Below are 11144 nucleotides of genomic sequence, written 5' to 3'. Positions count from 1 at the left end.
TGTTGTTGTATATATGTTGTATATTGTTGTTGTACTTTTACTAAATCATGAATATGTTGTTGTATATTGTTGATCAAAGAATCATATATTAATGTTGTATATATGGAGGATTAATGTTGTATATAAATGGATTCATGTTGTATATATCAATTGATTAATGGTGTATAACATTGGATTAAAGGATGAAATCAATATGAATTTTACACTTTTGCAGCATGCGAACAGGTTACCAATTAAATATCCACTGTTTTTCAAACAAATTTTTTTTAAAATAACTAACACTTTTAGAGGGCGCTTTGTCCAGAAAGCGCCCTCTAAACACTTTACATTGACAACTTTAGAGGACGCTTTTTCCTGAAAGCGCCCTCTAAACACTTTACATTGACAACTTTAGAGGGCGCTTTTTCCTGAAAGCGCCCTCTAAACACTTTACATTGACAACTTTAGAAAGCGCTTTTTCCAGAAAGCGCCCTCTAAGGTGTCCCTTTATGGACCACTCCAGAGGGCGCTTTTTTCTGAAAGCGCACTATAATGTGGCCACTTTAGACAGCGCTTTCTCCAGGAAAACAAAGCGCTGTCTTTACCTATGCCAGCACCACTTTAGAGGGCGCTTAAAAGCGCTGTTATAGGCCAAAATAAGCGCCCTCTTTTCCCTTATTTGGCGTAGTGAAGCTTGCAAAGCAAGGAAACTGAGGCAGCTTCAGTTCGCCCCGCGAACTGAATGAGACAGCATCAGTTCGCCCCGCGAACAAGGTTCGCCTCGCGAACCCTGCGAATCCAGCAAACTGATTTTTGGGTCAAAAGTGTTGTTTTGAAGGCCAACTGGTTTTTCCATTTTGGTGTCTGCCTTGGGATAGCTTTTCTGCTTTGGATGGAAATGATCAATTAAGGAAATGTCAACTCTTTTAGGAGAGAAAAACACATTATTCACATTCATAGACTATTATCATTCACACATTGATATTGAGAGCTTTTTGTAAGAGAGAAAAATAGAGTTTTTCTTCTTTAACTTTCTGCTTTGAACAATGATGATAAGGAGCTAAACTCCCTTTTGTCAAGATTGGAGGTAGTAGCTATTCTCATATGTTTATGTATTCTAGTTGATTTATATATATGATAAAGATTGTTGATGTATTGAATACTGTTTTTGCCCTAAGTTGAAAACCAGATTTGAGTAGTTGTCGAGAGAGATTATTTGAGTCTTGACATAAAACAGATTTTCAAGTAGTGAATAAGTTGTAGAGATAGATTTATTCATTACTCTTCTTTGGTATTAAGCATTAAAGATTGCTATATTGATAGTTAGGTGGAGAGATCGTCTAAGGATCAATATAGTGATTATCACAATATTATTTAGACATAAATGACTTTGAGAGGATACTTGAACATCATCAATAATCTTGAATCTATTTATTTATCATAAGGAATCATAAGCATTTGAAATAGTGAACTCCAATCTTGCCAAGCTTTTACATTAGATTAAAACCATTTTACTATTTTTAGTGACATTTACTCACAGGATAACTTTTCAACCAAAACAACCTTGTTACTTTCTAAACTTACAACATTTGGATTATAGAACGGCGGTAATATCAACCAATCTCTGTGGATACGATATAAAAATATTTGCCGAAGATATACTTTTCAACACATATCATCAACATAGTAAATGATTAGCATCAATCAACATATCATTAATATACAATAACAGAAAAAAAAGAGCCATCATTAAGGCTCCTAACATAAACACAACAATCATACTCACACCTTCTGTAGCCAATATGAAGTATGTATGAATCAAAATGCTTGAACCATTTTCTTGGAGACTGCTTTAAACCATACAACGATCTCTTCAATATACAAACTATTCTGCCATGTCCAATGTCACTAAACCCCTCAGGCTAATCCATGTAAATTTTCTCATCTAGATTAACATGAAGAAATGATGTCTTCACTTTCATCTACTATAAATGCATGTCTCGACTAGTTATCAAGGCTAATACTTCTCCGATAAAAGTATGCCTGCCGATCAAAGAGAAAATCTCATCATAGTTAACCCCCTTCTTCTTTAGTATCCATTTCCTACAAGACGAACCATGAACTTTTCCCCTTATTTTTTCTATTATTGGTGGTTTTATTTTGAACACCGACTTACGACCGATGACCCTTTTCCCCTTAAGATGTTGAACAAACTCCCATGTATTTTTCTTCAAGGACTTCATCTCCTCTACCATTACACTCATCCACTTACCTTTCTCCTGGATATCTATAGCCTCTCTAAAAGTATAAGGGTTTGCATAACTAGCAATAAGTGCATAGACTTCCAAGTCTTCATATTCATATCTTTTTGATGGCTTGGTTGAACGATATTCTATGTCACGTTAAAGAACATAATATTGTATTCAACCTGAAACTTCAAGTCCATGGTCAGTTTCAATGTTAGAGCTTAGTTCCTATTATGGGCCAGACACTACCACTACAAGAAAATTTACAATTTACGACGGTTACTTCTGGAAAATTACAACGGTTTGAACTGCCTCAAATTCTAGGTCGCGACGGTCGTAGTTCTGTCACAAAATTGTGTATCGCCATGTTGTACTGCGACGGTTACTAAAATCGCCACTTCAACCGTGATTGTAAATTGCGACGGGTAGGCAACTGACATAAATGGTTAATAGCGACAGTTACAAACTATCATGAATTTTAGCTTGAGTTCTATTTTCAATGCTTATTACGGAGGTTTCAACCCATCATGAGTGTGAAATCCCGACAGTTCAATCCTTCGTAATTTGATTTAGAAATTCTTAATATAATTTATTCGGTAACGATTTAAAGCGATACTAATTAGTTAATTTGTACTTTTAGCAACAGTTTAAACCATTATTAATTTTTATCTATAGTATTATTTTTTATAACATTAATTTTTTATTTAAATTATTAACATCTCAATTTTTTTATTTATAGTATTATTTTTTATAATATTTTTATTTAAATTATTATTTTTATTTTGGTAATATTTCTTTAACTTTTTATTTTATTTTTATCACTTTTTAACGTAACAAAATTTTAATCACAAACATCTAATATCAAATAAGCATTATAATGTCAAAAAATGTTATTTCGATAATCATGTCATGTACTACAATAAACCGAAAAATATCAAATCTTAATCTTATAATAATATGCATCATAATACCAAAAATACATAGGAATGTTCATAATCTAATTAATTCGTAGCAAAATCTAGTTAGTCCTTCTTGATGATCCATTATCTTCAATTCGATAGCTAGACTCAAAAGAACGTCTACCATCAACGGGTGATTCTAATCCCTGAATTTTATTTATTAAAGTAATATACTATTTAAGATACGCATGATCTTTAACTTTAAATGCATAAAAAATAATAGATCTGTCTTCCACTAGAATTTTGCATTTGCATTAAGAGTTCAATTTCCTCTTTCCTAACATTGTCCATTTGCTTTAAGAGTGCGATTTCCTCCATCATTTCATCAATTTTCAATTCTTTTTATTAAGTGCAATAACTTCATCTTGCATTTTCTTCAGAAGAAGACACTAATCTCGTAGATCTATTAATCTGAGATGTCGTTACTCAAAGTCTCATACAACGAACATATTCATAATGTTTTTTCCAAAGACTTTCTGAAATGCCTCATTTTCATACACAAAATCCTTAATTGCAGCTTGTAATTTTTCTTACACATGCAAAAGAACATCAATAGGATAGAATTTTGGACAATTTCACTTAAAATATGATACAATTCAATCACCCCATCAATAATAGAAAGAATGTAATCAAGAATAAGAGATTCAACAATGGTAAGACAATAAGAGATTCAACAATGGTAAGATAGTAAGAGATTCAACAATTCTTGTGCATTCAACAACAACAAGACTAGTAAGACATAATGTAATCAACAACAAGAGATTCCCCCTTTCTTAATTTTTTAAAGGTTAATATTGGTAATAACCCTAGTTTTGTTTGGAGAAGTTTGTTAAAATATAGGGAAGTCTTGTCTCTTGGTTGTAGATGGAGTATTGGTGTGGGGAGTAAAATTAACAATATGTTGGACATGTGGTTGAAAGGAGTCAGAAACAGAGACCTTTATGCTTCACAAGGACAAGGTGTGTACAATCTTACTCTTAATGACCTCATGTTGTCTAATGCTAAATAATGGGATATTAAGAAAATTAGATAATTGTTTACGTATGATGTGGTGTTGGAAATCATGAATGTGCATTTGTCGGAGGATGTGAATGAGGATTGCTTGATGTGGAAATAAGAGAGTCATGGTAATTACGGTGTGAAAACGGGGAATAAGTTGTTGAAGAAAGATCAACCCACTTCTCTTAACCTTCAAGTGGATGTGGATTGGGGTAGGTGATGGAAGATTATAGCTCCTTCAAGAGCTAAACACTTGCTTTAGAGAGTTTGTCGCGAGTGCCTCCTGGCACGTATTAGACTCTGTCAACACTTTGTGTAGTGCCCTCATAATTGCTAACTATGTGAAGGTAATAAGGAAGATGTTTGTCATGTCTTCTTTGGGTTCCTGACAACCACTTAATGCTGGATAGATGTAGGTTCAAACCATATTATTGCTTATAGAGTTAATTCTTGTAATGATGAAAAATTCATCCTTCTTGATATCTCTAGCAAGGAAGATAGACATGTAGAGGAAAGAGTTGTTGTTATGTTTTCGGTTATTTGGAATAGTAGGAATAAATGGATTTGAAACAACGAGATGGAGGACGCAAAAAAGTTAGGCATGTAAGATTTTAATGTATGGGAAGATTGGTTTAAAGCTCAAAATTCATATTCTTCTCCTAATGATATCATTGTCCATTTGATAGTGTGCATCCTCCGAGTGTAGGGTGGTTGAAATGTAATGTGGATGCAAGATTTAGTAACAAAAAAGGAATCACTAATAGTGGATGGTGCTTAAGAGATAGTAGTGGGAGATTCACCAATGCTGGAATAGCTTGGGATTTTGGCCTCTTATCTGTAATAGAGGGTGAAACGTTGGTCTTAAAGGAAGCGGTGCAGGCAACCATTCACATGCAGCTGAATCATGTTATCTTTGAGTGTGACTCACAATTGATGCTACAAGCGTTATACAAAATCAATGATGGTACTTATGAGTTTAGTTTAATTATCCTGTGTATTAAGAACCTTCTAGTTACTCATTCCAAGTTTGAGGTGAAATTTGTTAAACGTAAAGTGAATTCGGTTGCCCATATGTTAGCTAAGGCGATCGATTCTCGGACTAGGCGTAGTGTTTTCCATTTGATTCCTCTTTGGGTTGAACAACTTTTACTTAATGATATGAATTGAATTCGCTTGAGTAAAAAAATGGACAAGTCTTAAATTTTAGAATAATGAGAGATCTGAGTAAAAACTGTTTGAATTTGAAATAAAATGACTAATTATGTGAATGATCAAGTTTTATCATGTTTTTTTAGTAATGATTCACTTAAATAGATTTCAAAATATTCAAGAGCACTTGGGTGATATGGTAATCATCTCTTCTATCATAACCAGAAGTCTTAAGTTAAAATTCAATCTTGGACACACAACAAAGTTAAATCTCTTGAGGAAAATAAATATTTTGTCACAAATCAATTAATTTTTTATTTTATTTTTAAATAAAAATAATAATATTCAAATCTACAACTCATAATTTTTATAAAATAAACTTATTATAAATTTTTCATATTTTTCTTTTTGAAATGAACAATTGGGGGCATATATAAAAATGAACTCAGGATAATTATGTGTCATTAATGAATTAGTTGAAAATCAGTGTTATTGTGTAATATGGATGAAAGATCTCAAACAATTTTTTAATTTAATTTACCAAAATCTACTCCTTAGAAAAGAAGAAACAAAGCTCTCTCAAGCATGTTTTGTAAGCACAATGAAATGACATAATAGTCTGACAAAATAGTCTAGACAGGGCCAAATGGCATGTACTTGCTAACCTGAAACCCTGCATTGCTCAAACCAAAAGAAAGTGCCTATGACATTCCATACAGTTGTGCAAATTCAATATCGTGATTCACTTTTCCAATCCCTAATTCATGTCCTTTAGCAGCATCTAATTTTCCTATACATAACATTAACTAAATCAGATTCAAACAGACTCTTCTATTGCATCCATTAATTTACTCTACACAACCACATCAATCTAATATATATGTATAAATGTTTTTTCCCAACTCTAAAAATATTCCATAGGCCCCGTTATTATTATGGTTCCTTAGAGAGTTAAATAACGCATCCTCCAAATTATTTTTAAGTAGCCATTGGTTTTCAAACTTAAAAATAGGATGACAAATAAGATAAGCTACTTATTTTAGAGCAAATACCTTTGTCAGAGACACACCACATATTCACCCAAAACTTTAAGGTGATAGGTGAGTGGGTTCTCTCACTTATAAATATTCAAGTATCCACATTACCAACCAATGTGGAACTATTATCCACATTACTCACACTTGATACATTCTCAATACCCCCGTAAGTGTGAGTTCATAATGCCCCCCTCAAGTGAAAGCTCTTATTACTTCCACAAATCCTTATACCACACGGAACGTTTCTTATTCACCACACTGGCGCTGTTGACACTCTTTAACGGAACGTTTCTTATTCACCATCCTGGCGCCATTGACTTTCGATACAAGTAACCTGGTCTCTTTCTAAAACCAAAGGCTCGTGATACCATTGTCGGGGGAGTTTTTTTTCACTAGGGAACATTGAACATTGTGATGGACTTATTTTTGGAGCAATACCTTTGTGAGAGACACACCACATAAATCCCCAAAAACCTATGGAGAATTTCAATCAATCTTGATGAACAAGATTGTTATTACCCAAACAATAACAACGAAAAGAGAAGAACAATGGATAAAGAAAGTAAAGAACGATGAAGGAGAAGAGTAATAAAATTCTGCAGAGTTTCTCTCTACCCACAAACTGTAGAAAACTTCTGATTCACTTTGCAACTGCAAAATACTATGAATTACAAGTGTTATGAATACTCTATTCACTTTTATTACAAAATAAGGGTTACTCCCTCTATTTATAGGTTTAGGTTAACTTGGACCTCAAGAAAAAGCCCAAAACTATAAAAGCCCAAAATATCTAACACTACTCAACACACTAGGTGGTTTGACACTTCCTTGCTTCTGTCGAGCAACCTGCTTTGATACAAGGAATTAAAAATCAACACACAACCTAATTCATTGTGTCTAAGCTATCTACATTCATCATAGCTCTTAGTCTTCAAAACACTTCGATCTGCACTCCCTTCGTCAAGATGTTTGAAATCTGATTCTCAGTTTTGCAGTGTTCCACATTTATCTTCCCATCTGCTACCTGCTCTCGAAGATAATGGAACCTCATCTCGATATGCTTGCTTCAACCATGTGCTATCGGATTCTTCGCCAGACTGATAGCTGACATGATGTCGATCTTCATGGTAATTGCTCAATGACTCTTCGTTGTTATCTCTTCGATCAGATTCACCATCCATGTTTATTGACATGCATAAAGAGAAGCATTTATGTATTCTGCTTCGCATGACGATAAATCCACTACCGGTTCCTTTCTCAAACTCCAAGCAACTGGTGCACCACCTAGCATAAACACATGGCCAACTGTTGATTTTTGATCCTCAGCATCACTGCACCAACTTGAGTCGGTGTATCCCACTAATTTGCATTCTTTTCCTTCATCAGCTGTAGGAAACAAAATGCCATAGTCGAGAGTTCCTTTCAGATACCTTAGTATCCTCTTCGCCGCTGCTAGATGTGATACCTTTGGCTTCTGCATGAACCTACTCACCATACCTACATTGTATGCTAAGTCAGGCCTTGTGTGACAAAGGTATCTAAGTGACCCAATAAGTCTTCTGTATTGGGTTGGATCGACATCACCTTCATCTGAATCTTTTGACAGTTGTAATTTGGGCTCAGCTGGAGTCGAAGTTGGGTTGCAATCTTGCATCTCAAATCTCTTGAAAGTTTCTCCTGCATACCTTCTTTGATACATCATCAAACCTCTAGCACTCTTGTAGAATTCGATGCCAAAGAAATATGAAATGTCACCCATATCTGACATTTCGAATTCCTTGTTGAGATCACCTTTGAAGTCTTCGATCTCCTTCTTGCAACTACCTGTTATCAACAGGTCATCGACATAGAGGCATAGTATAAGAAATTTACTCTTGCTTCTTATTACATATACTCCATGTTCATATTTACACTTCACAAATTCCTTCTCCCTTATAAAACCATATATCTTCTTGTTCCAAGCTCTTGGAGCTTGTTTAAGTCCGTACAAGGATTTATGCATCTTGTACACCTTTCTTTCTTCACCATGTTTCACAAATCCAGTTGGTTGTGCAACATAAACTTCTTCTTCGAAGGGGACATTAAGGAATGCACATTTCACATCCATCTGACACATCTGCCAATTGTTCATGTTTGCTAGACCAATAACCAACCTGATTATTTCGATCCTAGCAATCGGTGCAAAAACTTCATCGAAGTCGATTCCTTCTTTCCGAAGAAATCCTTTCGCCACAAGTCTCTCCTTGTGTCGAGTCACTTCTCCTTTGGGATTCAACTTCACCTTGTATACCCACTTCACATTGATTGCCTTCTTGTCTTGGGGAAATTCGACAAGTGACCAAGTGTTGTTGACTTCGATTGACTTCAGCTCTTCATCCATTGCTTTCATCCACTTCGAATCTTTCAATGCCTCAGATGCATTGACAGGTCCGACATCTGCGTAGAAAGCATAATGTACCAGCTCACCTTCATTATTGACCACATCATCTGATGTAATCACACATTCTTGCAACCTTGCAGGCATGTATCTTGTTCTTTGAGGTCTTCTTGTGCTTGCTTCACCTCTGATTTCTTCCTGTCGAACTTCTCTTTCGACTTCACTAGTTGGTTCATCATAAAAGATTCTCACTAAATCTTTCTTGACATTCTCAGTTCAATCCCACTCCTTAAGCTCATCTATGATCACGTCCCTGCTGATCACCTCTTGCTTATTCACTAGGTCGAACAACTTGTATCCTCCAGTCGAATGATATCCTATTAGGATCATATGACTGGACTTGCCATCAAGTTTTCTTCTCAAATGATCTGTCACATGTCTATGTGTTATAGATCCAAACACCCTAAGATGACTCAAGCTAGGCTTGACACCAGACCAACATTCTTTTGGCGTGATTCCTTCTAGCTTCTTCATTAGATATCTGCTCAGGATATATGTCGTAGTCGACATAACTTCTCCCCATAATTCTTTGGGTAGATGCTTGCCTTTCGACATACTTCTAACCATATTCATAATGGTTCTATTCTTCCTTTCTGCGACTCTATTCTGCTGTGGAGTGTAGCGTGGAACCACCTCATGCACAATCTCTTCTTTCATACATAATGCATCGAAGTCTTCCGACACATATTCTTCACCACTATCAATCCTCAAAATCTTGATCTTTCGACCGCTTTGTCTTTCGACCATAGATTTAAACTTGGCAAATACCTCGATCACGTCACTTTTCTTCTTGATCAGGTAAGACCACAATTTTCGACTGAAATCATCTATGAATATAACAAAGTATTTGTTACCTCCAATCGAATCCACCTGAAGAAGACCACATACATCAGAGTATATGACTTCAAGAATTGCCTTCGACCTGCTTCATGCATCCTTACTGAAGCTGTTCTTATGTTGCTTTGCATGCACACATTCTTCACACACTTCGTTTGGAATGTCGATTTCTGGTAATCCTGAAACCATATTTCTTTTCTTCAAATCTCTGATATCTTTGAAATTGAGATGGCCAAGTCTGTAATGCCATATCCATTCATCTCTGCAGGCTGCTATTGCAAGGAAGTTATGCTCAATCACATTTAGTTCAATCTTGAAGGTTCTATTCTGAGACATTGGAGCCTTCAAGATCAACCTTCCATTTGAGTCGAGAACTCTCATCATCTTGTCTTTGATCGATAATTTGTAGTTCTTTTCGACTAACTGCCCTATGCTGAGCAAATTACTCTTCATGCCTGGTATGTACAACACATTTGAAATTACTGACTTCTTGCCATCTTTCCTCATAATCAAAACATCACCAACACCTTTAGCTGCTAGAGTATTGTCATTTGCAAATTTCACCATATTCTTCATTGAGGGTTTTATGTTGACAAACCAATCTTTTCTTCCATACATGTGTCATGAGCATCCTGAGTCCAAGTACCACTGATCCTTGAATCTCTTTTCTTATCTTGTTGTAACCATCAGCAACGTCTCTTCTTCTTCATGTTTTGCCAGCTTTGCATAAGTTTCTTGATTCTTTAGCTTTTCTGGACAATCACTAGAATAGTGACCATACCTTTGACAATTGTAACACTGAATGTGACTCTTGTCTGGCTTTTGACCACCATCTCTTCCTCTACCTGCAACACCACCTCTTTGGTTGCCTTGGTTCTAGGGTTTTCTCTTATTCGACCAGTTTCCATCTTGCTGATTTCGACCAGTCGAATTGTTGTAACCTCCTCTTCCTTTGTTGCCATTCCAGATTCCTTTGCCTTTTCTTTCTTTTGTTGATTGAGACTGCAAAGCCATATCACTCTTCGACTTTCCTGCAACTCTTTCAGCCATTCTTTGTTCATGAGATTCAAGCATCCCTTGAAGCTCTTCCTTTGTCAATTTTGGCAAATCTTTCAACTCTTCTATGGCTACTACCACGTGGTCGAATTTTGGAGCCAATGACCTCAAGAACTTTCTAACAACAGATCTTGATGTCAACACTTCTCCACATACCTTGATTTGATTCACCAGTTTCGTAACCTTGGTGAAGAAATCAGTTATGCTTTCATTGTCTTCCATCTGAAGTAATTCATACGTTCTTTTGTGAGTTTGTAACCTCACCTCTTTCACCTTCTCCACGCCTCTAAATGATTTCTCCAGAATTTCCCATGCTTCTTTCGCTGACTCTGCATCACTAACCTTTTCAAAGTTATCTGCAATAACACATTGATGGATTATAAAGAGAGCTTTATAATCTTTCTTCTTCAATTCTTTATATGCAGCCTTTTCTTGATTTGTCGTG

Source organism: Lathyrus oleraceus, chromosome 5, assembly GCF_024323335.1.
Source record: "Lathyrus oleraceus cultivar Zhongwan6 chromosome 5, CAAS_Psat_ZW6_1.0, whole genome shotgun sequence".
In the NCBI taxonomy this organism is placed as follows: Eukaryota; Viridiplantae; Streptophyta; class Magnoliopsida; order Fabales; family Fabaceae; genus Lathyrus; species Lathyrus oleraceus.
Note: the sequence above shows the minus strand (reverse complement) of the source record.